The sequence below is a fragment of the Vigna angularis genome, chromosome 8 (assembly GCF_016808095.1).
Source record: "Vigna angularis cultivar LongXiaoDou No.4 chromosome 8, ASM1680809v1, whole genome shotgun sequence".
Taxonomy (NCBI): Eukaryota; Viridiplantae; Streptophyta; class Magnoliopsida; order Fabales; family Fabaceae; genus Vigna; species Vigna angularis.
The window spans coordinates 22,502,637-22,528,839 of NC_068977.1; the positions used below are offsets into that span (position 1 = coordinate 22,502,637).

The window sequence follows — 26,203 nt, forward strand, 5'->3', positions numbered from 1 at the left end:
GAGGAGGAGGGCATCCTATTAATAAGATAACATGCAGTTAAGATGGCATCCCCCAGTGATGGACAGGAATATGGGCACCAAGCAAAAGGGTACGAGCAGTTTCAACCAAGTGTCTATTTTTTCGTTCTGCTATACCATTTTGCTGTGGTGTATGAGGACAAGTAGACTGATGTAAGATACCATGGGAACTCAAGATGGCAGAAAAGGAGGATGAGAAATACTCTTTTGCATTATCACTTCTTAATATTTTGATTACTTGACCAAATTGATTCTTGATTTCATTCAAAAAGGATGTAAAGATAGCTAACAATTCAGAACGATTTTTCATAAGATAAACCCAAGTACATCGTGAATATTCATCAATAAAGGTAACAAAATATCTAAAACCAAAGGAGGAGATACGACTAGGTCCCCATATATCAGAATGGATGATGGAAAAACTAGAATTACATATTGATTGAGACCTTTTAGGAAAGGAAGATCTAACATGTTTTCCTAATTGACATGACTCACATTCTAAGGTTTGGAGACCACTCAGTTCAAGACACATTTTTTTTTAATTTGGACAAATGAGGATGGCCAAGTCGATCATGTAGCACTTTAGGATTAGGAGCAGCAACACAGGACACCCTTGGACGAGATCCAAAATGGTATAATCCGCTAGCTTCATATCCTTCTTCAATCTGTCTCCCCGAACCACGCTCCTGTATAACAAAAGATTTATGATCAAAGGTTATTGAACAATTTAACATTTTAGTCAACTGGCTTAAGGAAATTAAATTAAAAGGACAATTAGGGACAAAAAGGACTGAGTTGAGATTGAGGGAGGGAGATAAAGAAACATGACCGACTCCTTTGGAAGAAGTTTTAGATCCATTTGCAAGGGTTATGAAATGAGGTTTTTCTCGAAAGGAAATAGATGAGAACAAAGAGGTATTACCAGAAATGTGATCAGAAGCACCTGAGTCAATTACCCATGAATTGTGACCTTCCATAGATTGAGAAATGCAGGCTGTTGATGTATTGGAAGATTGAGATGGTTGTGCCAAGCTGTTAGACTTTAACCTTAAATACTCTTGATATTCATCCTCAGAAAACATAGAAGTGGAAGTTTCAGTCTTCGAAGTGGCAGTTTCAGTCTTCGAAATATTGGTGGTTTTGGAAGGGAAACCATGTAAGGAGTAGCAATTCTCTTGAGTATGACCCATCCTTTTACAGTATGTGCATTGAGGACGTCCCCGACCTCCTCGTCCTCCTCCTCTAGTGCCACATCCTCCTCTTCCTCGTGTGGCAACCATGACAGATGGTTCCACTAGTACATGCGCTTCTTGAGTTTGAGGTACTGGGACACGTAGAAGGCGAGTGGTTAATGTTTCCATAGAGGGGACCTCATGACTAGTTAGAAGTTGATCTCTGAGATGATCAAAATCGGGATGTAGGGCACGAAGGATCAACACCATGTAAAATTTGTCTAGTTTCTTTTTGATATCCTCTAATGGATCTACTTCCAAAAACATCCTAAGTTCTTCGACAACAGATTGGGCTTCAGCCATGAAGGACACCATATCATGGTCTGCCATTTTAAGAGATGCAAGCTTGTTCGTAGTGTCATAGAGACGTTGAATATCGTTGGCATAAATGCTTTGGGCTTTCTTCCAAAAGGAGTGACAAATTTTGAAAGCCCTCAAAGATACAAGAAGTTTGGGTTCCACTGATTGCCATAACAGGGCACACAACTGGAAATCTACTTGTTTCCACTGATTAGCTTTTTCAGTAGGCACATGGCTTCCATCTCGCTCAAGGTGGTCATAATGCCCTTGGCCAAGGAACCACATCTCCACGGCAGCAGACCATGACAAATAATTTTTTCCATTTAGCTTCTCGGAGGTAATTGATGGACTTCCAGAGAAGAAAAGAGTACTGCCAGACGCCATTTTTGAAGAAGGCGAATAGTACTAGCGAGGAACAAGAAAACCCTAAGGGTTTTAGATGAAGGAAACTGTGACAGTGATGGATGACGGTGGCCGGCAACGGCGGGCGGTGGCCAGCGGCGACGGTGGCCGGACGGTGGCCGGCGACAGACGGCGGTGGTCGACGGTGGACGGTGGCCGGCGGCGGGCAGCGGCGGACGGTGGCGGGCGACGAAGAACTGTGGCACCGGACAGATATATATTACAAGACAGAAACCAGAGCAGGATCGACCCGCTCTAATACCAACTTAAGATTGAACTATAAAATAATTCTAGAGGGCTTGATTGATCCCTCTCACAATCTTCTATTTATAAGAATAAATTGATACACAAGTACATGATAAATAGGGTAACCCTAGACACAATATAATCATGATAAATAGGGTAATCCTAGACACAATATAATCATGATAAATAGGGTAACCCTTGACACACTATAATGATGATAAAATAGGATAAATATCCTAACAAAAACAATTTGTTTTACCCTTTGAACCTTGAACTGTATGTTTGAAAAATCCTTTGTGAAAATCTTTACCTTTAGTTACGTTGAGAACATTTGTGAGGTATTGATAAAAGTTCAAGTTTGGGGTTGCTGGAAAGACTGGGAAAGTAAAAAGAAAAAAAAGCATTGAGCTAAGCAATGATTACTTGAAAAGAAAAAGCAAAGAAAAAGAAAAATGAAAAGAAAAGAAAAGCTCAATGCAAGGGAAAGCTGGGAAAAGAAAGTAAGTTTGTGTGCTTGAATGAGGATATCACAAATGTCTCTCTTAACTTAAGGATTTTGCTGACCAGAAAAACCAATTTCCTTCTTAGCCCAGCCAAGTTACAAGCCATGAAAAACCCTTGTGATGAAAACTTACTTGTGAGTATGTTTGATTATGGTTAACTGAAAGGCAAAGTTAATTTGTGTGACATTGTGATAGTAGAGTGAAAAAGACACCAACACTTCACTATACACCTGTGAGTAGAGTGATACCCTTTTGAGTGCTTGAGTGAAACATTTTCCTTGGTGAGGAGTAATTCTTTGAATTTCTGATTGCATCTTCGCTTGGTTGATTGATCATTCTTAAGGATAGCATCTGTTGAAATATATGAGCATCAATTTATTGTGATTGAATTAAGGCATCTGCACATCTTGACTGATATTTGTAGGCTGAGTTGACAAAAATAATTGATTGTCCGAAAGAATTTTTTTTTGAAAAAGGTTGAGTCATTGTAGTGATTGTTCTGAAAAGCTGAGTTAAAATCTGTTTTGCTTGAGGACAAACAAAGTTCTAAGTTTAGGATTGTGATAATGGTTAAAAATACCGTTATTTGTTATGTAATTTTGATACTAAATACATACTTTTTCTGCTTAAAAACTTGCTTGGAATCATGTTTTTCTGTTAAGTTGTGTGAATAAGAGAGTTCAGGTTGGATTTAATGGTTTTATGACTAATTCTCCTTGTTTTGGTAAAAAAATGAGATAATATGGAAAACAGGGATAAAGTGCTAAGGAGATGAAGCTCAGAAAGGCCTGAAAAAGCACTAGAAGGGAGGGATCCTCAAAGCTTGGGCGCCCTTTTAGGAGGCTTGAGTGCAGAAGAGTGTCGCTCACCGCCTGGGCGCCCTTTTTGGGGCGCTTGAGCGCTAGGTGTACGAAGCTTGGGCGTCATTTCTGAGGCTTGGGCGTAGAAGACCATTGCTCACCGCTCGGGCGCCCCTTTTGGGGCGCTTGAGCGGTGGAGGCTCGAAGCTTAGGCGTCCTCTGTAAGGCTTGAGCGTGAAGGACCATCGCTCACGGCTCGGGTGCCCCTTTTGGGGCGCTTGGGCGGCGGAGGCTCGAAGCTTGGGCGTCCTCTGCAAGGCTTGAGCATGAAGGACCACCGCTTGCCGCCCGAGCGCCCTAAGTGGGGCGCTTAAGGACATGCTTATTCACTGAGGGATCGGGTTTAGGTAATTTAGTGAGTGACGTTAACATTAATGCATAAAGAAGAATTATTACATACATGACAGGGAACTTGGTGAAATCTAACCCCAACAACATACTCATCTCATATTAAATAACATCCATTTATCATCGTGCTTTTCTGTTATTGATAAACTTGCATTCATATTTAATTTTATGTCTTTGCATTTGAAACCAACAATCTCGTTTTCTTTAAGTCTTAATTAATCGAGTTGTCACACAACTGTCTAGTGCCGAGAGTCCTCTGGGATACGATATTTGGTCTTACCATTTTATATTACTTGTGCGATTTGGTACACTTGCCAATCCATCAACACCCATCATTACCCATCTTCAATACTCCAAAATCACTAGGTGTATAAGATGTAAAGAACTCCTTCCTGGATGTAACATGCAGTGTAGCACCACTATTAATTATCCACATGCTCTCATCAGATACAAGATTAATAATGTCATAATCACAAAGACAAACAAGGTCACCACATGTAGTAGTAGTAACACAATCACTATCATCATTATCTCTTTCTCTTTGCTTACCCTTTTTGTCTTTGCTCTCTTTCTTTCACAAAAAGTAGTTCTTCTTTATGTGCTCTGTTTAGTTACAATAGTGACACTCCACATTCTTGTACTGAGACTTGGACTTTCTCCTGCTTTTATCTCTACCACTATTTTTTTCTTTCTTTTAGCTTTTCCCGCTATTCTCTGTAATAAGCACTTGTGAATGAGATGTAGTACCTTGTGTCTTACTTCTCATCTCCTCATTAAGTGCACCACTCTTTTCCATTTGCAAAGAAATATCACCATTAGAGGTAGCACTTATCATGGAAACCTGAAATGTCTCCCACGAATCCGGTAAAGAGTTTAATAGGAATAAACCCAATAGATCATCATCAAATTTTATACCCACTCTTGCTAATTAATCATAGCGTCCTTGAAATTCACTCAAGTGATTTGAAATAGGAGTTCTTTCCTTGTACTTCAACTCCACAAAATTTTTCAGCAAGTATAATTTATTAGTCCCTGACTTAGAAGCATACAAGGACTCAAGCTTATCCCATAGGCTTCTCGCATGTGTATCATTAGCAACAAAATTATAAACATTATCATCAACAAACTGTATGATAAATTCACATACCTGTTGATCTTCAAAATCCCATTCTTCATCTAACTTGGATTCCAGGTTAGTGGAAACAAAAACAGGAAGATACAATTTTTTCACAAATAGCAAGTCCTTCATCTTGCCTTTCCATAAGTGATAATTTTCTCCATTCAAAAGAATTAATTTTGTATGTGACTTCATCATTCACGCAAACTAAACAGTTCCTTAATCAAAGAGCTTTGATTCCACTTTGATGTGGAAAGGGCAAAAAATATAACAACTTAGCAAAGACTAATAATGCAACGGAAATTCAATCCCTTTTCTTGCGAGAATCTGTGAGGAACACCAAACAAATAGAATCCAAAGCACAAAGAGACACCAATAAGTTTTAACGTGGAAAACCTCTCAATGCAAGGGTAAAACTCACGAGTCGTCTAAACCAAAAAAATCCACTATGATCAATAATAGGGTACAAAAGAGTCTCCAATAATAATTCCAAATGGTATTTTTAATAAGCCAATTTAACTAAGCACAAATGCTTACAAATGAGAATAAAGAAGATGAAAATTCTTCAAAATAGGGCTGCTGGTGCGGGACTGAATGGTCCATATTATTTGGATCTATTCTTCACATAGGAAGGGAGTCCAATAACTCAAAAAAAAAAATAAGTTTTATTAAATTATGAGACTATAAACACCTATGAATAATTAATCTAATATTGAAATTACAATAGCTAGAAATCACATATTACATTTCAGAATTTATTACAGTATTGTTGGTAATGAGAATAATAGAGTTTCAATTCACCACTATATATATTGAAATTATTTTTCAATTAAAAATATCATGACAATTTTAATTATCATTTATTTAAAATGTTAAAATGTCACTGTATTGAATGCTAGTTGTCACTGTTATTTTATATTTTTTTGATAATAAGATTTATGTATGTGAAACCATAAAACAGTATGTGAAACCACCATTACAAATATATTGGCCTTTGTAAGTCATGATATGTAAAAAAAATAACCATCATGGAAAACAAAGGTAAGAAAATAGTAATTAATGGTCCCATGAACATTTTTGTGGGATTAAAGAAAAAGCGTTGGAACTAATGATTTAAGAAGAAACATGACAATTAGTTTTAGATAATAATTGAAGACATAGAAACTTTAAATTTCATAATTGAATTATGTCGTGTTTGTAGTGAGTGACTGACTCCTAAATCAATGTAAGTGGTTATATAGCAACGTATATGATGGGGTAGAAAGATTATAGTCTAAGTGGTAGATACCACTTATATTGTTACTTTAAATCAAATAAAACTTTTCAAGGATATTTTCTTTAACCACGATTAGATTAGTTCTCGAAATGCTTTTCTTGAAAAAAAACTAAAAAAAAAACTATAAACTTTAAAAGAGAAAGAAGTAACAATAAAAAGAACTTATAATAAAAGTATACATAAAATTGTAACAAAAATTGTAAATAGAAAGAGTATGACTTCTAAAAGAGATTATAAAAAATTGAAGTTGTCCGTATAAAATATGACTGAAAAATTAAAAGCCGTGACTTTAAAAGACAGACTTCATCTTCTTTAACAATTTGAAGTCGTGTTTGAAAAATATAATTTTTTATTTTAAAATCGTATTATAGCAACATGATTTATTTATTTTTGTAAATTTTTAAAATTTTATTAATATCATTATATTTGATAAAAATAATTACACTATTTTCATTAAAAAAAATCCAAGCATTCGCTATAACTGATGACTCACCCATAGCTTGAAAAATGCATTTTAAACAGAAAAAAAAACTGAAAATTAAAGACATGAAGTAGAAAAATCAAGTCCACAGCGTAAGTAAAAGGTTAGAAAACGAAAGTTTGATGCGTTGTTGAAGTTTAGGGTTTAGGGTTAAAGTTGGATTCCACAACACAACACAATGAAAGCATCACTTTGCGCATATCTTGTTTTGAATTTGGGTATAAATATCGATCATCTTCATAACAAATTCAATCAAACCGTAGAGACGTAAACGATTGAGAGTGAGTTAGAAGTAATGGAGTTATGGATGAGATGGTTCCTTCTCTTTTTAACTTTTCATATTTCATCCTCTCATTCCTTATGCCATCCTTATGACACCTTTCTCTTGCATCAATTCAAGGACTCTTCTACTATTGTTACTTATAATGATTGTTATTATCCAAAGACAACAACGTGGAAAAATGGAACAGATTGTTGCTCTTGGGACGGAGTCACCTGTCACCCCATCTCCGGTCATGTGATCGGTCTCGACCTTGCCTACAGTGGGCTTTCTGGCCAAATCCATCCAAACAGTACACTTTTCCTTCTTTCTCATCTCCAATCACTCAACCTTGCTTTCAACCCTTTCTATCAATCCCATTTTTCATTTCTTTTTGGTAGCTTTGCCCGCCTCACACACCTTAACTTATCTGGTTCTGACTTCCAAGGTGAAATTACTTCCCAAATCTCACACCTTACAAAACTAGCCTCCCTCGATATTTCTCTTAACCCTGATTTAAAGTGGAAAGAAAGCCCTTGGAAGAGACTACTCCATAATGCAACAGATCTAGAAGAGCTTGTTCTGGATGATACAGACTTGTCTTCAATTTCAATCAAGATTCTCAATTTGTCTTCTTCCTTAGTCACTCTTAGTCTTGGAGAGACTCAGCTAAGAGAAAACTTGACATATGGTATCTTTTGTTTACCAAATCTTCAACACCTCGATCTTTCATATAATCTGTACCTTCAAACACACCTTCCAAAAGTTGGTTGTAGCACTACTCTTAATATCTTAGATCTTTCATATTCTGACTTCCAAGGGTCAATCCCTCCCTCCTTCTCTAACCTCTCACATCTTACTTCCCTAGATCTTTCATATAACTCTCTTGTGGATTCAATCCCATCCTCACTCCTAACCCTTCCACGTCTCTCTTTTCTCAATCTCTATCATAACTATCTCAGTGGTCAAATCCCAAATGTCTTTCCTCGGTCAAACAAATTTAAAGAATTGCATTTCAGTGATAACAATTTAGGAGGTGACCTGCCATCAACACTTTCAAATCTTCAACATCTCACTCTCTTGGATCTTTCGAGAAATAAATTCAGTGGTCAAATCCAGACGTGTTTGTCGGGCTAACCAAATTGTCAGCTCTTGATCTTTCGGATAACAATTTTGAAGGAAAAATCCCATCTTCATTGTTTGACTTAACTCAACTTTCTGAACTGATATTTTCTTTTAATAAATTACAAGGTCCTTTGCCCAATAATATAACAGGATTTTCGAGTCTAATTAGCTTATCATTTGATAACAACTTGCTGAATGGGACAATTCCTTCATGGTGTTTATCTTTGCCATCTTTGAAGTACTTGACTCTATCTGAAAATAAATTCATAGAGCTTATCAGTGTAAACATATCATATTCCTCGAACTATCTAGATTTGTCCTACAACAAGCTACAAGGTATTCCAGTAACAATGTTCAACCCTGTTAATCTTACTCACTTAGATCTATCATCAAACAACTTAAGTGGATATGTTCACTTTCCACTTTTCTCTAAGCTTCAAAATTTGAAATATTTTTCCCTTTCCAAGAATGATCAATTATCCCTAAATTTTGAATCCAACGTCAACTATACTTTTTCCTCGTTAACAACTTTGGACTTGTCTTCTACGAGTTTAACTGAGTTTCCAAAGTTATCAGGAAAAGTACCAATGTTAGAATTTCTCTGTCTATCCAATAACAAAATTAAAGGAAGAGTTCCCAATTGGTTTATCTCGTTATATTCATTGGACCTCTCTCACAACCAATTGGAGCAATCACTGGACCAATTTACATGGAATCAACAACTCTTGTATATTGATTTTAGTTTTAACAAAATCACTGGTGGCATCTCTTCCTCAATTTGCAATGCAAGTTCGATTTCGTATCTCAACTTGTCACACAACAAGTTGACGGGCATCATTCCACAATGCCTTGCTAACTCATCATACCTTTATCTTTTGGATCTACAACACAACAAACTTCATGGCACTTTGCCAAGTAGCTTTTCAAAGATTTGTGGGTTCCGAACACTGAATCTCAATGACAACCAATTAAAAGGTTCTTTGCCAGAATCTATGTTCAATTGCTGTACTCTGGAGGATTTAGATCTTGCCAACAATCATTTAAGAGGTACCTTTCCTCATTGGCTTCAAGGTCTATCACGTTTAAGAGTATTGGTTCTGCGAGCCAATAAGTTTCATGGCCCGATTGAAAATTTAAAGACCAAACATGGATTTGCCAATTTAGTTATACTTGATATCTCTTCCAACAACTTCAGCGGCCCAATACCAAAGGTCTACATAAGAAAGTTTGAAGCCATGAAGAATGTTGTTCAAGATGAAAATGAGGAATACATCAGAGGTTTTACAAGTTATGATTCTTTGACTATAACAACAAAATCAATCGTTGTTACAATGGAGAAAATTCGGATAGACTTTGTAACCATTGATTTATCAAAAAACAGATTTGAAGGAGAGGTTCCAAACATGATTGGAGAACTTCATGCTCTTAGAGCGCTCAACCTTTCTTATAACATACTTAGTGGTCCTATTCCCCAATCCCTGGGAAATTTGACAAACTTAGAATCGCTTTATCTGTCCTCAAATATGCTTACTGGTATGATTCCTACAGAACTAACCAATTTGAACTTTCTGGAAGTTCTGACTCTTTCCAATAATCATATTGTGGGAGCAATACCTCAAGGAAAACAATTCAATACATTTTTCAATGATTCCTATAAGGGAAACTGAGGGTTAGGTGGGTTTCCATTGACAAAAAAATGCAGCAAGGACATTGAAGAACATTCTCCACCTTCACTGCCCTTCAAGAGAGAACATGGTGTTGGGAAACAGCAGTATTTGTTCTCTCCTCTGCTAACCCAAAATGGGCACTATGCGAAAGCGTAAAAATAAAAGTATATGGCTTTCACTCACTCTCTGAAAATCCTCTCGAAAAAAACCACGGGACCTAGTCCAGAAAATTATCTCCACTATGAAAGTAGGATTATAGTGTTTCTCTCACTCTCTGAGGATCTCTCAATAAATCTCACCCTCTCGGATGGTATACAAAAAAACTCTCTTTTGCACACTCACAGTTTCTACAACACAGTGTCTTTCACCTCTCGGTGATGTTTCTCTCTTCACGGTAGTACCTATGGCTTTCTCTCTTTCTCCTCTTGAATTCTTTCTTCACCGTTTGATTCTTAGTGAGTTGTGTTTTGCTGCACATTTTGCATTCATTTTAGGTTTAATTGCTTCCTTTGTCCCCAGTTTGGTTGAATTGTGTCAAATTCATCCTCATTTTTAAAAAAGTTTCATTGTCGTCCTCACGTGGTGTAAAAGTGTCAATGTAGTCATCTCCGTTAAATACACACTAACGGTGTTAAGTGGCTGATTATTTGGCACTAGAGAATTAAAACGTGGCAAATAAGTCACAGTAGTGGTAATGACGTGTCAATGACGTGTCAATGAAATAGGTTATTGAATTGGGGAAATTAAAATCAGAATTCATTTAGGGTATTTGTGAACGAAAACTAATTACGGCATTTGAGATATTTGAGATAGAGTGTTTCTGAGTTGAGGAAGGGTGAAAAATCGCAATTGCGGCTTTTGAAAGCAGAACGCGTTTGGTGAAAAACCTTTTTCTATCTAACAAGATCTCCCTCAACCTGAGTAACAATTTCGGCCGCAGCTATGCAAGATCATCATTCACCTGTATCAAACCGAATAAACAGACCAAATCACAGATTCCATGCCAATACACTCAAAGCTTGTCCTTTGGAATAAGCCATTTTATCCTCTGCTATATCCAACACATTAAAACAAGGGTGACAAATTGACATTTCAAACTGCATCATTAGTTCAACATCCTCATGTTCATTGACTTCAACACCAAGCACCAAAAATTTTGTCATCCTCAGCCTGTAACACAACCTATCAGATTAGCCCATTCCCTCAACGTTTCTATGATACAACATTCATCAGATTAATTCAAAAAAAAAAAGGGGCCACCACTGTTTCGGACACAACACACATCTATCGTTCTTAATCTCAGAAGTCGAAACACCAAACTAATCAATAAATGAAAAAAGGGAATGAGAAAAGGAGAGTGACGGCGCCGGTGAGGAAGCGGGCTCCGGCGAGGGCAGCGGGTTCCATCGCCGGCACGACCCTGGTTCGTGGTCCGAAAGGTGGCGACTGGGCGCGGAGGCTATGGTAGAAGAGGAGATCGGACAGAGTGGCCCTTGGCGGCCTCAGAGGCTCGCGGCGGCCGACTTCGGTGGAGGTAGTGGCGGTTGCAGGGTGCAAGGCGAGTTCTTCCCGCGCGCGAAGAGGAAGGGGGAATGAGTTGGCGACGACTTGGACGGCGACACGCAGCGGCCGGTCTGGCGGAGGCGGCAGTGTGCGCGGAGATTACGCGGTGGCCGGTCTCTGCTAGGAAAGGGAGATTTGAGTTTTGTGCGTGGTTGTCGAGTGAGTAAGAAGAATAAGAGAAAGTGGGGGTTTCTGTTTTGTGTTGGAGAAGAGGAGATGAATTTGGGGAGGAAAGGGGAAACTGTGACTCATTTGCCACGTTTTAATTCTCTAGTGCCAAATAATCAGCCACTTAACACCGTTAGTGTGTATTTAACGGAGATGACTACATTGACACAAATTTTTTCTATGTTTGGATTCAATTGACACTTTTACACCACGTGAGGACGACAATGAAACTTTTTTAAAAATGAGGATGAATTTGACACAATTCAACCAAACTGGGGACAAAGGAAGCAATTAAACCTTCATTTTATAATGAATGAAGGAAGAAAGGACAAGAAACATGGTTGGTGCATTGGAGCAATTTATGGAGCTTTAGTGAAGGTGGAAGACATTCTTCCTCAATATATGGTATATGAAAACATTGACCCTTCTTTTCAGCATGTGGATGGGTCCCATTTTTGTTTTTATCCAACAACACTCCCCCATAAAACTCAAAATGGGTATTCCATCCTTCATTCCATCATTGCATCTTGTCTTTAGTTTGAAGGTACCACGACACCAGCACCTTGACAACAATCTTCAACCTTCTTGGTTGGTATTGACTTAGTCATCATGTCAGACCAATTTAAGTCTGTATGGATTTTCTCTATCTTCAATTTCTTCTCATCCAACGCTTCTCGTATCCAATGATATCGGACGTCGATATGCTTTGAGCGTGAATGGAACGTGGGGTTCTTGGTTAGATGAATGGTACTTTGATTATCACAATTCACCACATAACCATCTTGATCATGTCCTAATTCACTTAGGAAATTCTTCATCCATAGCATCTCTTTAGAGGCTTCAGTCACCGCTACATACTCTGCTTCAGCAGTAGACAATGTCACACATTTTTGTAGCTTTGACTGCCAAGAAACAACCCCCCCTGAAAAAGTAATCAGATAACCTGATGTTGACTTCCTTCAATCGACATCTCCAGTCATGTCTGAGTCTGAATATCCGATTAGCTTTAGATCTCCATTGCCAAAACACAAGCTTCTTTTGACAGATCCTCTTAGATACCTTAGTATCCACTTAACAACTTCCCAATGCTCCTTTCCTGGATTTGACAGGAATCTGCTCACAACTCCTACAGCATAGCCAATATCTGGCCTTGTACAAACCATTGCATATATAAGGCTACCCACGATAGAAGAGTAGGGTACCTTGTTCATTTCTACTTTTTCTCTTCATTCTTTGGACATTGCAACTTGCTGAGTTTGAAATGTCCAGCAATTGGAACACGAGCAGATTTGACATTGTGCATGTTGAACCTTTTGAGAATCTTCTCAATGTAATCTTCTTGAGATACCCATAGCATTCTTCTAGAACGATCTCTGGAGATTTTCATTCCAAGTATCTTCTTCACTGCACCCAGGTCTTTCATGGAAAAAGACTTATTCAATGCCTTCTTGAGAGCAGCTATTTTAATTTTGTCCTTCCCTACAATCAACATATCATCAACATAAAAGAGAAGTATGATGGACTCACCATTTTCATAATGCTTCACAAACACGCAATGGTCTGTGAAGGTCTTCTTGAAATTATGTTGGATCATGAAGGAATCAAATTTCTTGTACTATTGTCTTGGAGCTTGCTTCAGACCATAGAGACTTTTCTTCAGACGACACACAAAGTATTCTTTGCCTGGTTCTTCAAAACCCTCTGGTTGCTTCATGTAAATTTCTTCCTCTAGGTCTCCATGTAAGAATGTTGTTTTGACGTCCAGTTGTTCAATCTCCAGGTCTAGTGTTGCTGCCAGACCGAGAATTGCTCTAATGGATGTCATCTTCACTACTGGTGAGAATATTTCATCAAAGTCTATTCCTTTCTTCTGGTTGCACCCCTTCACGACAATTCGTGCTTTGTACCTTGGGCTTGAGTTGTTCTCTTCATTCTTGAGCTTGAACACCCATTTGTTCTGCAATGCTCTTCTTTCTTTTGGTAATTCTACCAAATCATAAGTCCGATTTTCCTTTAAGGATTGCATCTCTTCTTCCATGGCTTGCAACCATTTGCCTTTGTCTTTCATCTCCATTGCTTCTACAAAGCTTTGAGGTTCACCTTCATCAGTAAAATTAACATATTCATCTGAAAAATACCTTCTTGACGGTTGCTTCTGCGTTGTTGATCGCCTCAATTGGGTTTGTTGCGGAGCATTCTCAATTGCTTGATCTTCTACCGTCAGATTAGGTTGATCTGCTTCTTCAGCCATCTCATCAAGTTGTAACTCCTGATTTGTCTCAGCTTGACGAGTCTTTCCCGCTAAGTTGTTCATCACAATATGGCTTTGATCACTTATCAGCTTAAGTGTTGGTTTCTCCACTTTCTTGATGTCTTGGATTGTCTGATCTTCAAAGAACACCACATCTCTACTTCGAACGATCTTTTTGTTTGCAGGATCCCATAATCTGAAACCAAGTTCATCTCTTGGAGAACCAAGGTATATGTACTCTTTCGCCTTAGCATCGAGCTTTGCTTTTTCATCTTTCAGAATGTGAACTGATGCCTTACATCCGAAGACTCTCAAGTTGCGATATGAGGCCTTTTTACCGGACCATACTTCTTATGGTATCTTACCATTTAATGTTCTTTGTGGTGATAAGTTGATCAAATGAGTTGCTGTTAACACGACTTCCCCCCAGAATGACTTGGGAAGTTTTGCGTGAGACAACATGCTTCTGACCTTCTCGACAATCGTTCTGTTGAATCTTTCAGCTACGCCATTCATTTGAGGTGTCTTGGGAGGTACTTTCTCATGTCTGATCCCATGAGTCTTGCAATAGTGCTCGAATGGACCTCTATACTCTCCACCATTATCACTTCTCAAGCATTTCAACTTTCTACCAGTTTCACGTTCAACTGAGGCATGAAACTCCTTGAAGATTCGTAGAACTTCATCTTTTCTCTTCAAAGGATAGACCCACAATTTTCTAGAGTAGTCATCAATGAAGGTAACAAAATATTGAGCACCACCAAGGGACCTTTCGGATGTTGAACAGACATCTGAATACACAAGATCCAAAATATGCTCTCTTCTTTTTCTATTATCATATTTATGGAAAGATACTCTGTGTTGCTTACCTGCTAGGCAGTCTTCACATAATTCAAGTGGTGGTCCTTTTATACTCTGGAGATGATCTTTCGCAAGGATCTCTAATCCTTTCTCGCTCATGTGGCCAAGTCTTTTGTGCCACAACTCCTTACTTTCTTCTTGAGCAACATTTGTCACTCCTTTGCATATCTTTCCTTGTATGGCATACAAAGAGCCTTCCTTTTTGCCACGAGCAACAATCATGCTTCCTCGGCTAAGTTTCCATTTTCCATCTCCAAACTGGTTCATTCCAGCCTCATCTAGCTTACCGACTGAGATAAGGTTTAGTTGCATTTCTGGCACATGTCTTACCTCCTTCAACACAAGTTTGTTTCCATTTTCTGTCGTCAAAGTCACTTCTCCTATGCCCATAATTTTGCTTGTGACATGATTACCCATCTTCACTATTCCAAAGTCTCCTTTTTGATAGGATGAGAAGAATCCCTCATGAGGAGTAACATGGAAAGATGCTCCGGTATCTACTATCCAAGTGCAGTCATCAAAAACAATATTTAGATAGTTTACCTCAGTGATAAGGAACACATTCTCATCATTTGATACCATCGCTGTTGTGGTATTTTCTTCCAACTTCTTTTTGGGATTTATCACATCAGGGTGTATAGTTCCATTCTTCTGATCTCTTTTCAGGAATCTACATTCTCTCTTCTTGTGGCCATCTTTTCCACAATAAAAGCATGTCAAACCTTTGGAACGAGACTTGAATCTTTCTCGTGACTTTTCACGTTTTTCTTTGCTTTTGTGTTCACTCCTTCCTCTATTCTCAACAACGTTGGCTTCTGAGTGACTACTCATTCCTCTTTCTTTCCTTCTGGACTCTTCATTCAGCAAACTGTATGTAATGTTATCCAGCCTGAGCTTTCCATCTGGTGTTGAGTTACTGAGAGTGACTACCAATGTGTCCAAACTCTCCGGTAGAGAACTAAGGAGTAGAAGAGCTTGTAACTCGTCATCTATCTTCATATCTGCCTTCATTAATTGGTTTACAATACCTTTGAAGGTGTTGAGATGCTCGATCATATTCAGGTCGTCAGAATACTCCAACTTTACGAGTCGCCTGACAAGGTGAGCTTTATTTTTCAGAGTCTTCTTTTGAATCGTAGACTCAAGCTTTGTCCATAACTCATACGCATCGGTATAAGTCGATACATGCTCAAACAAGCTTTTGTCTATGTATTCCCGAATCATAGCCACTGTTTTACAATTCAGAATCTCCCAATCTTTTTCGGTCTTCCCTTCTGGAATTTCCGGATTTGTGATCGGCTCATACAAATCCTTCCAGTATAGATGATCTTCCATCATCGGCTTTCAGTAGGAGTAATTATCCGCAGTTAGCTTGAACATGTCTCCTTCCATCATGAGTTTCACAAGATTCTGACTTTTTCGAACTGGTGGCTCTGATACCACTATTGGGAAACAGCGGTATTTGTTCCCTCCTCTGCTAACCCAAAATGGGCACTATGCGGAAGCGTAAAAATAAAAGTGTATGCGTAGGGAAAAATAACACCAGAAATTTTAACGTGGAAAATCCTCTCAGAAAAAACCACGGGACCTAGTCCAGAAAATTATCTCCACTATGAAAGTAGGATTACAGTGTTTCTCTCACTCTCTGAGGATCTCTCAATAAATCTCACCCTCTCGGATGGTATACAAAAAAACTCTCTTTTGCACACTCACAGTTTCTACAACACAGTGTCTTTCACCTCTCGGTGATGTTTCTCTCTTCACGGTAGTACCCGTGGCTTTCTCTCTTTCTCCTCTTGAATTCTTTCTTCACCGTTTGAATCTTGGCGAGTTGTGTTTTGCTGCACATTTTGCATTCATTTTATAATGAATGAAGGAAGAAAGGACAAGAAACATGGTTGGTGCATTGGAGTAATTTATGGAGCTTTAGTGAAGGTGGAAAACATTCTTCCTCAATATATAGTATATGAAAACATTGACCATTCTTTTCAGCATGTGGATGAGTCCCATTTTTGTTTTTATCCAACACATGGATATGGATTTGGATGGAGAGCGGTGGCTATAGGATATGGATGTGGAATGGTATTTGGAATGGGAATGGGATGTTGTGTGTTATTAATAGGAAAGCCTCAATGGCTTGTGAGAATGGTTGCATGACTTGGGTTTGTCTTGTTGTACACCTTGTTCAAATTCAATTGTGCTTTCATTGAAAACAAAAGAAGTTAAGCAAGAACGTTATCACTTTGCATTGCATGGGAGATTTGACTCAAAGTTTAGTTCTAATATATATTTAATTCCAAGTTTAGTTGTAACACGAGAGTGTCTTGTATCTAATATTATTTCATTTTATTTAGAATATATTGTTGTATTGGTTATATATTAATAGGTGTTGTACTCCTAAAAATAATAATATATTGACTAAAAAAATAGAAAAAATGTAATTACGTATTTTAAAAAATGCTATGTATTGTTCATTGCCTGAATTCCTTTTCTATTAAATGTATTTGGTTCTCTTATGATTTTTTTACTCATTATTCAATGAAGATTTTACTCATAACGTTGAAGAACTTACGAGCAGTGTGTTCAAATTATGCAATATGTCATTAACCACAGACTAGTTGAGAGCAGTGAAAATATTAGTACAAATAAAAATTTTAAAAAAATTATAAAGTAAATTTTAACTAATTTTTAAAGTCCTTAATTTCTTTTCGTTTAAATAAAACATGAGTTTTGTTGCATATGAAACCCTGCACCTTCTTTTCTCTTTCATCTCTTCTTCTTTCTTTTGTTTTTGTTTGTTCTATCTTTTTTCTCAAAATCTCATCTTCCTCGTGGGACACAAGGTTCTGAAAAAGAGGATTGAACAGATACTCAAACTCTTTTTTGCATAACATAAAACTGAAATAACTTAAAATAAAATAATCAACCATAAAGAGAATTTTATAATAGTTTATCCCAAATCTTGGACTATATTAAGTTTTTCTTATAAGAAATTTCACTAATCAAATAAAATTTTGATTACAACAAGTACATCAAAATTTCCAAATTACACGACCATATAAACCTCTCTATTACACTATTATTAATCTCTCAGGTACAATTTTTCAATCTTTTCCAAAAATTAAGAACTCTTGAAATAACAAAAAAACCACTGCCGAGCATATATATATATATATATATATATATATATATATATATATATATATATATATATATATATATATATATTTTAAGCTCACGAGTGGTAAATTTTTGAACTTAAGAATAATACGAAAGGTTCCACACTTCCAAAGTTTGTACTTCAATCATTATTGGACTTTGTATGTATTGAATATAAACAAAGTCCCACATGTGATAAAACAAGAGATGTAAATGAGTTTATATACACATAAGGTACTTCTATTGGTAAAAGACCTTTTAGAGTGGTATCGAAAATAAGTTGGTGAGGACTTATACTACGGCAAACATTACTTTACCAGTGTATCTTTGTTTGTTCTCATAGTTTTGTATCTTCATTTTGAAGTCTTTTTACAATTTCATACCAAATGGTTGTTGTGGTTCTTAAAACTGAAACAAATGATTCCAGGACTGTGTATTTCAATATGAATAATCAAACAAGAAGTTTCTTATATTATCTTGAATCAAGTTATTAGAGATGTCATGACTGTTGGTAATTTTAAATCATATAATATTTATTATCTTCCAAATTTTGATATCAGATTTACTTTAAAATATTTGAACGGCTAGTTTTCTTGCATTCCTTTATAGTTTTTTGTTTTTTATTTATATAAAGGTATAAATTGCTTTTGCTGGAACGTTCTTGTAATAAATGAACTTTTGTTTTAATAAATGAACCTTTGTTTCCTTTCTCGATCACTTTTTTTTGTTGTTGTCTTGTTTGCTTTACGTATTTACACCACCATATATAGTGCCATTTTTAAAATATCCAATTAAGAAGAAAGATTGCTTCAAGATGGATGTTTTAGAGAGGTGTATTGGAATGTAAAGAAGAACGTTCTCCACTGTGGAACCTCTAGGAAAGGCTGTGATGAATCTAGTGAACAATTTTGATGAAGAAGAAAAAGAAGCAATAAAAAATTGCTTGAAAGATCTGGAGAAGAGAAATATCTTTTATCTTAGCACCAAACATTAAGCTCAGCCCAATACTGAAACCTCAGGTGCAAAATCTTACCACATTTAAAATATGTTTTCTGGAAGATTGTGGTAGACCTGTCATTCTAAGCAATACCTTATTAATTGAACACAATGAACACAATGAATTAATCCCTTCAAGGAGAATTACTAGTTGGAGAATGTGCCTGGACTATAGGAATTTTAATTAAAACACAAGGACCATTTTCCATATCTTATGGTTATTCATGACATAATCAAATTGCAACTGACCCAACAAGCCAAAAGAAAACTACTTTCACTTGTTATTTTGGATATAGAATAATATTATTTGGATTATGCAATCCTCTAACTACTTTTCACAGAAGCATAATGGCTATTTTTCATACTTGATTGAAAAATACATTAAAGTCTTCATGGATGACTTCTTTATTTTTCATTCATCATTTGAGTCCTGCACCAGTTTTCTCGCAGTTTCGCCCGGACGCCCTAAGTTGGGACGTTGAGCGCCAGCGACGTGGGCTTGGATCCGTTTTCTGTTATTTTTCTGTTCTATTTAAGGACTTCGACGTCCTAGGGATTATATCTCTTGATGGCTTGAGCACAGAAACACACTTTTTCCCCGTTGGAGGCAGATTTGGGGATGTGGGAGCTCTCATCTTCAATTTCTAGGGTTTTTTTATCTCTTCCATTGTTCATCTAGTTTCTCCATGTTAATGGGGAACTAAACCTTATTTGTTGTTGGGGAATATGTAACCTCTAAACTCTCATGTATTTGAATTGGTTTTAATTACATATGCTTCTTTCATTAATTGTTAGGGTAATTCTTCTTCGCTCAATGCTTGTTATGTTTAACTCATTCATGACATGATGTATGATTTGCATGAGTACCAGAAGGTATCTTACAATTCAGGTTCTGGAGAATTTCTCCCAAAAGCAGTATTGCTCAAGGATGGGGTATGAGTTTTGGTCGTTGATGAGTCACCATTCTTCATTATACACTTAGCTTTCCGCACCTTATTTTGTTAGTGAAGTGTGTTTAATTCTCCATTTTTATCTCATTTTTACTATTTGAGTTTAATTTCAAGACTAATTCTTATTTTAATTAATTTGAATTATTTGGGCTTAATTATTTCAATCACTATTTTGTAGGGCAATCACTGTTTGAAAGGTAGAGAATTTAGTGCACACAAGGACCGAACGGTCTGTCCTTGACCGAACAGTCATTGCTTGACTGAACAATCTGACCTTGAACCGAACGGTCTGACATAGTGTGCACCAAACGGTCATTGACTGAACAATTTGAGCTTGAACCGAACGGTCTGACAAGGCTACATAACCGAACGGTGAAAGATGATCTGAATGGCCGAGCATCGCACGGTTTGTTAGACACCTATGCCGAACGGTTTGTGGAACTCGAGCTGAACTGTTGAACCGAACGGTATCTGTTAATCCTTGCACCGAACGGTCTGAGCCCTTAATGACCGAACGGTCAGATGCAGTAACCTGAGAAAGCAGTGTTGGAAGCACATTCTGGGACTTCAAGAGGGTGCCCATGTCAGTAGTGTAGTTAATTTCGTTTTAGAAGGTCATTGGGTCAAACCTTAGGACTTTTGGACCCAATTTTAGGTCATTTTGGGGTTTATAAACCCCAAAATCACTTTCACTTTCACAAGTCTCTCAGCCGCCACTTGCATTTTATGTTTATGGGAGCTTCTTCTTCCTCCTCCCCTTTTGGGGAGGTTTAGGTTTTCCTTTTCTTTCCATTTCCATGTGTTGAATCTTGTTCACAATGCAATTTAAGAATTGAAATCTTTACTGCATCCACTTTTCAGTTTCATTTTACTGTTAATCATCTCTTTCTCTGCTGGTTGCGTTTTACTGTTCTGCGAGTTACTGTTCATCTCATTTGCAAGCACTATTTCTATTCACGTTTTGCGTTTCTGGATTTGGGTTTTATGTTTAAGTTAATTTAGTGCATTCCAATTCAGCGCCGTTACGTTCCTGCAATTTCATTTTCTGCGTATTCTGCACTGTTCTAGCGTTTTGTTTCTGCAAATTTAGTTTTTGTTGCGTTTTGATTTTGCACGTTTACTGTTTCTACTTTTACTGCATGTCGCTCGGTCTTTGATTTGCACCGTTCGGTTTCTAACATGCTTTGCTGTTAGAGACCGTTCGACTTTTCTTTCGCATTAAGTTTTCTATTCGTTCGGTTCTTAGCTTATTTAATTAATATCGTTCGGCCCATCTTTATGACTGTTTGGCTTTTATGTTGCTGTTCAATTTTACTTTTACCGCTAGGCTTTAATCTGCTTATTTTTCATTTGTAGCTTGTTTCCTTTAATTACCGTTCGGTCTCCTCATCAAGACCGTTCGATCTTATGAACAGAACCGTTCGGTATCTGGCACACTCGTGTTAGAATCATTCGGCCTTGTGAATAGGACCGTTCGGCCTTGTGAAGAACCGTTCGGTCTTCATCTTTTCCACATTTAATTCAATGCTTTCAATTATGCTTACATCTTTATTTAATTTCCAGTTTTAAATTAGTTTAATTTTCCTTGCAAAAACACTTTCAAAAACCCCCACTGCGTGTTTGACCTAAGTCTCGAACCACATTTGGTCCTTGAGAGACGACCTAGGAGTCACTTCCTAGCACTATACTGCATTTTTAATGCACATCAAATTTGTATGGGCCGCGACAGCCCCACCAGTCGTCTTAAGCTCCTAATCGTAATGCAGAATTAATTATTAGGGATGCAAGAGATTGTGGTCTAGTAATTAAGGATAGGCTTTATTCGCCGACGGATCGGATTTTAAGTAACTTAGAGGGTGACGTTAACAATTTAATGAAGAAGAAGAATTCATATATGCATGAGAGTGATTAGGTGAAATCTAAGCCCCAACAACATACTCATTTCATATTTTCAACTTCATCCATTCATTCTAGTGTTTAGCCTCAATTGATCAATTTTCATTCATATTTACTTTCTTGTTTTGCATTCAAAACCATAAAATTGTTCTTCAAAAGTCTTAATTAGTTGAGTAATCACATAACTGTTTAGTGTCATGAGTCCTTCGGGAAACGATACTTGGTCTTACCATTTTATTATTACTTGATACGATTCGGTACACTTGCCGAAATCTTAACAAGTTTTTGGCGTCGTTGCCGGGGACTCGTGGTTTAAACTATACTTTTGTGTGATTTTTAACCGATTAAACTTTATCTTTTATTTTTATCTTTTTATCTTTTTATCTTTTTATTTTTAATTTTTCCTTATTATCTTTATCTTTTTATCTTTAATTTTATCTTTTCTATCTTTTTATGCTAATTGGGTGCTCTAGTGTTTTGTTCTCTAGTGTATGCAGGGTACAATTCGGACTAGAAGCATAAAAGTTTCTGAACCTCTTCTTGCAGGTGTGGGCAATAGTAGAAGAAAAAGGAGAAACATGACATCCAGAGAACTTTTCCCTTCTCCTGAGACTCTGTTATAGCCTTCACCTCAAAGGTCTGACCAGGAAACTGAAAATATGGCTGAAGAGCAGAATGGTAGACGTACCCTGGCGGATTATGCAACAGTCATTGGCCCTCATCATTTTAATAGCATTGCAAGGCCGAGGGTTAATGCTGTAACATGGAGATGAAGCCTACGTTGATTCAATTGGTGAAGAGCAACCAATTTAATGGATTGTCGCATGAAAATCCATATGAGCATCTGACCACATTCAATGAAATATGCAACACTGTGAAGATCAATGGTGTGCCAGATGAAGCTATTAGACTTAGCCTGTTCCCTTTCTGTTTGGGAGGCAATGCTAAGATGTGGTTGTACTCTTTTCCGGAGAATAGCTTTTCTAAGTGGGAAACTGTGGTTGCAAAGTTTCTGAACAAATACTTCCCACAATCAAAAGTAAACAAAGGTAAGCAGGAAATTTCTTCTTTCAAGCAGGGCATGGATGAAACATTAGGTCAACCATGGGACCGATTTAAAGGCTTGTTGAGAAAGACGTCCACTCATGGTTTTGATGAACCTACAGTAGTCATTCTATTCCTTGGAGGTCTAAGCTCACTGTTGAAAATAGAATGACTTAGTTTCAATAACAAGAGGAGGGGGGGGGGGGGTGAATTGGTGAAACACAAAAGTAATTTTTTCTTTAAATCTTTTTCGCAAAGTAGATGCCTTTGAAAGCTTTCTTGAAACGCAAGGAAAAAGACTTTGTAGTGTAGCGAAATATAATCAAATGAAAAAAATGCAAAGTCGACTGAATGTAACAGAGTAGGGATAGAAAGATCAAACGCTGAATTTTTATACTGGTTCGGCCAAGCCTACATCCAGTATCCTTCCACCACAGGAAGAAAATGCACTATAATGATCAAGGTTTTTACAACAAGGCTTTTATAGTGACATCCACGTCAAAAATATAAAACACCTCTCTAACCCTCTAATCAAAATATAGGCATATACAAACAAAGAACAACAGCAAGATATCCCCTCTCCTATAGTATTTAACACTTTGAACAATCCTCAAAGTCCAGAACGCCGCACGTTCTCCTCCTGTAATCACAACAGGGCAAACTCTAATCTTCACAAGATTGATAGAAATTGATCAGGAAATAGACACCTCAAGTGCAGATTGATCAGACAATAAGAGCACACATATTCTTGCTCGTCAAGCAATCACCAAAGATGAACACCACATTCTTCTTGATGAATTCTTGGAGCTTTCACACCTTCTGCAAGAGATCAATAATCTGAAAGAAATCAATCAAATCGTTAGAATCACAAAAGTTCTTGCAGAAATCAAATTTGCGTCAATTTATAGCAATTCGCAAATCTGACGCATTTTAATCGACTTTGCTACTAATTTAGTCTAATATAACAAAACAATTATAACAGTTAGCAACAATTAATGAAGTTAATTGAATGAACAATTAATGCAGTCGAATCACAATAAATGCTTGGTCAACATATTTAAAAATATAGCCGTTGTAACATTTAACTCAAGCATTAACAGAATTTCAAAACTGTAATAGACTTAGTCGAATGCAGGTTGCATGTAATCGACTATTCAACACAGTTAAACAAAGTTTTGAAAAACTTTCTCTTCAAAAATTCTCACAGCACACTTTGGAAAAGTTTGTGCAAAGCCATGAGTTTTAATCGTCTTACTTCATAATGAAGTCGACTTAAAACAGTTGTTTTGCCACATATTATAAGTTCAACAAAAGTGCGTGTGATTTTCCTTTTCTCAAATATATGTCATGCATTCACATATAAAATCTTTTGTAAAACATATTGAATTGCAACAATGACACAATCAACTCAAACATGTTCTGAAATAATCACAACCATGATTAATAAAAAAGCATGTTGTACAAATAAAATCATATCATATCAAAATGTATCAGTGAAAATGATTAGCAAATGATCAAAATGTATCAGAGCAAACATATTGAGATATTTTCATTTGATTCAGCTCAAAAAAATATATCAATTCATATCATAACATATTAGAGCGTATCAGAGCAAACAAAATATATCAGAGCTCAAAATGAATATCAGAGTATTCTCCCAGCATTATCAGAGTATTCTCCCGACATTCTCCCCCTTTGTGCATTAACAAAAAAGGAATGCTTTATGATAATGATATGCTGACAAACAGTTTTTCAGAGATGCATCAGTAAATCATATTATTCACATAATGATGCTCCCCCTATCACAGATAATCACATGATAAAGATATAATCTCTCCCTAAAGTGTAGTCATGTGAAATTATCTAATATCCTATGCAATGCTCCCCCTACCATTATGCATGTTTTATAATCAAAATCCAAATGCACAATGCATTTTTCAAAGAACATTTCATAGCATGTATAAGCATGTGACAATATTGTATCAAATCAGAAATTGTGCAACCACATCAATGTAGCATAGATACAATATCAATCAACAATCTATATATAATCTCAAGTAATTTCAATTAATTATAAGAACGATATATTGAAAATGAAACAATCAACAGTATATGATCAAGAATCAGAATAACCGAATTCCAATTCATGGAATTTATAACCCCTGTTAAACAATAATCGATTGATCCACTATTGCAATCGACTTCATTGCTTTCCATTTGAAATGTATCTCTAGTAGTTAATCTAGAAGCAATGTTCATACAAAACCTTTCAAGATCTTTCTAGATCAAGCATTTTAGAATTATTGTAATGCAAGAATTATTACAGGTATAATCTGTGTGTGTAATTGTATGAGTGCAATGATAAACAGTAAAACATTCAACTTCACATAGAAGTACAGTGTAATCGATTATAATAACTCATGATTTCATTAATATGAAATATGAGATACAATCAGGTAATACCAAACCAGAATGGCACAAAACGCCATTAACAAAACAAGCTCTAAAAACAAACAAAACATCAAACAACCAACTAAGACAACCAAACAACTAAAACACATGACACTAGACTGTAAACACAAGATCCCTATTATGTTTCAGAGGACTCCACAATCTTTTTATCAGCACTGTTCTTCCCACTGTCAGAATCATCTACAAAAGTATCTCCAAAAGCATTTAATTTGAGTGCATAATCCATCTTTCGATGCAGCTCAGTGAATGATCTTTGAAGCAACATCATTTTCTCATCCAATCTCTTGAATCTTTCATCCACAAATTCTTCAAGTTTTGTTTCAGGCTTGAACTTATATCTTGACGAGTCAATATTTGAGGATTCATTTCTTCAGTGCTAGGAATATATTCATCCTTGAAAACTCAACCTTCTTTAACTTTTCTGAATCCCACAGAATCTAAGAATAATTTTTCCAAAACGTTCTTCTTGTATCAGCAAATAGTCTTTTCATTTGTGATATCCACATTCTGTATTCTTAAGATTCTACTGATGAAGACCCCATATGGTAGATGATACTCCTTGTGTTTTGCACACTTTAACATATAATCACTTATTACCAAAGACCAATCCGTTTGAGTACCAGTTTGCAACGCATAAAGCAGGTACACATCTTCACCATTTAGTATGGATAGATCCTCACCCCTTGGAAGTAGAATCCAGGTGATCATGCATGCACATATGCATTATTCTTTGCGTAAATTCTTAATATAAAAGGATTCATATTTCCCTACCATGTTAGGATTTTTCAAGAAGTTATTGTAGATATCAGTTTTGTAGAATCCTGGTATCCCCTGATGTGCATTTAGTCCTCCTTGTTGAAATCCCGCTACATACTTCCAGATGGAATAATCAATACTTATCTCCACACCCTTTACTTGGATGTGAGATAATTACCTTCCTTTTTCAGATTTGAATAGAAAACCTTCACCAGGTTTGGATAACAATCCCCTTGAAGTTCAACAAATTTTG

At 36.7% G+C, this 26,203-nt stretch overlaps 1 pseudogene; it reads left to right on the top strand.

Annotated features, from left to right (window-relative positions):
- Positions 1 to 7,078: 7,078 nt before the first annotated feature.
- Positions 7,079 to 16,834, top strand: LOC108344239 (receptor-like protein Cf-9; annotated as a pseudogene).
- Positions 16,835 to 26,203: the final 9,369 nt, after the last annotated feature.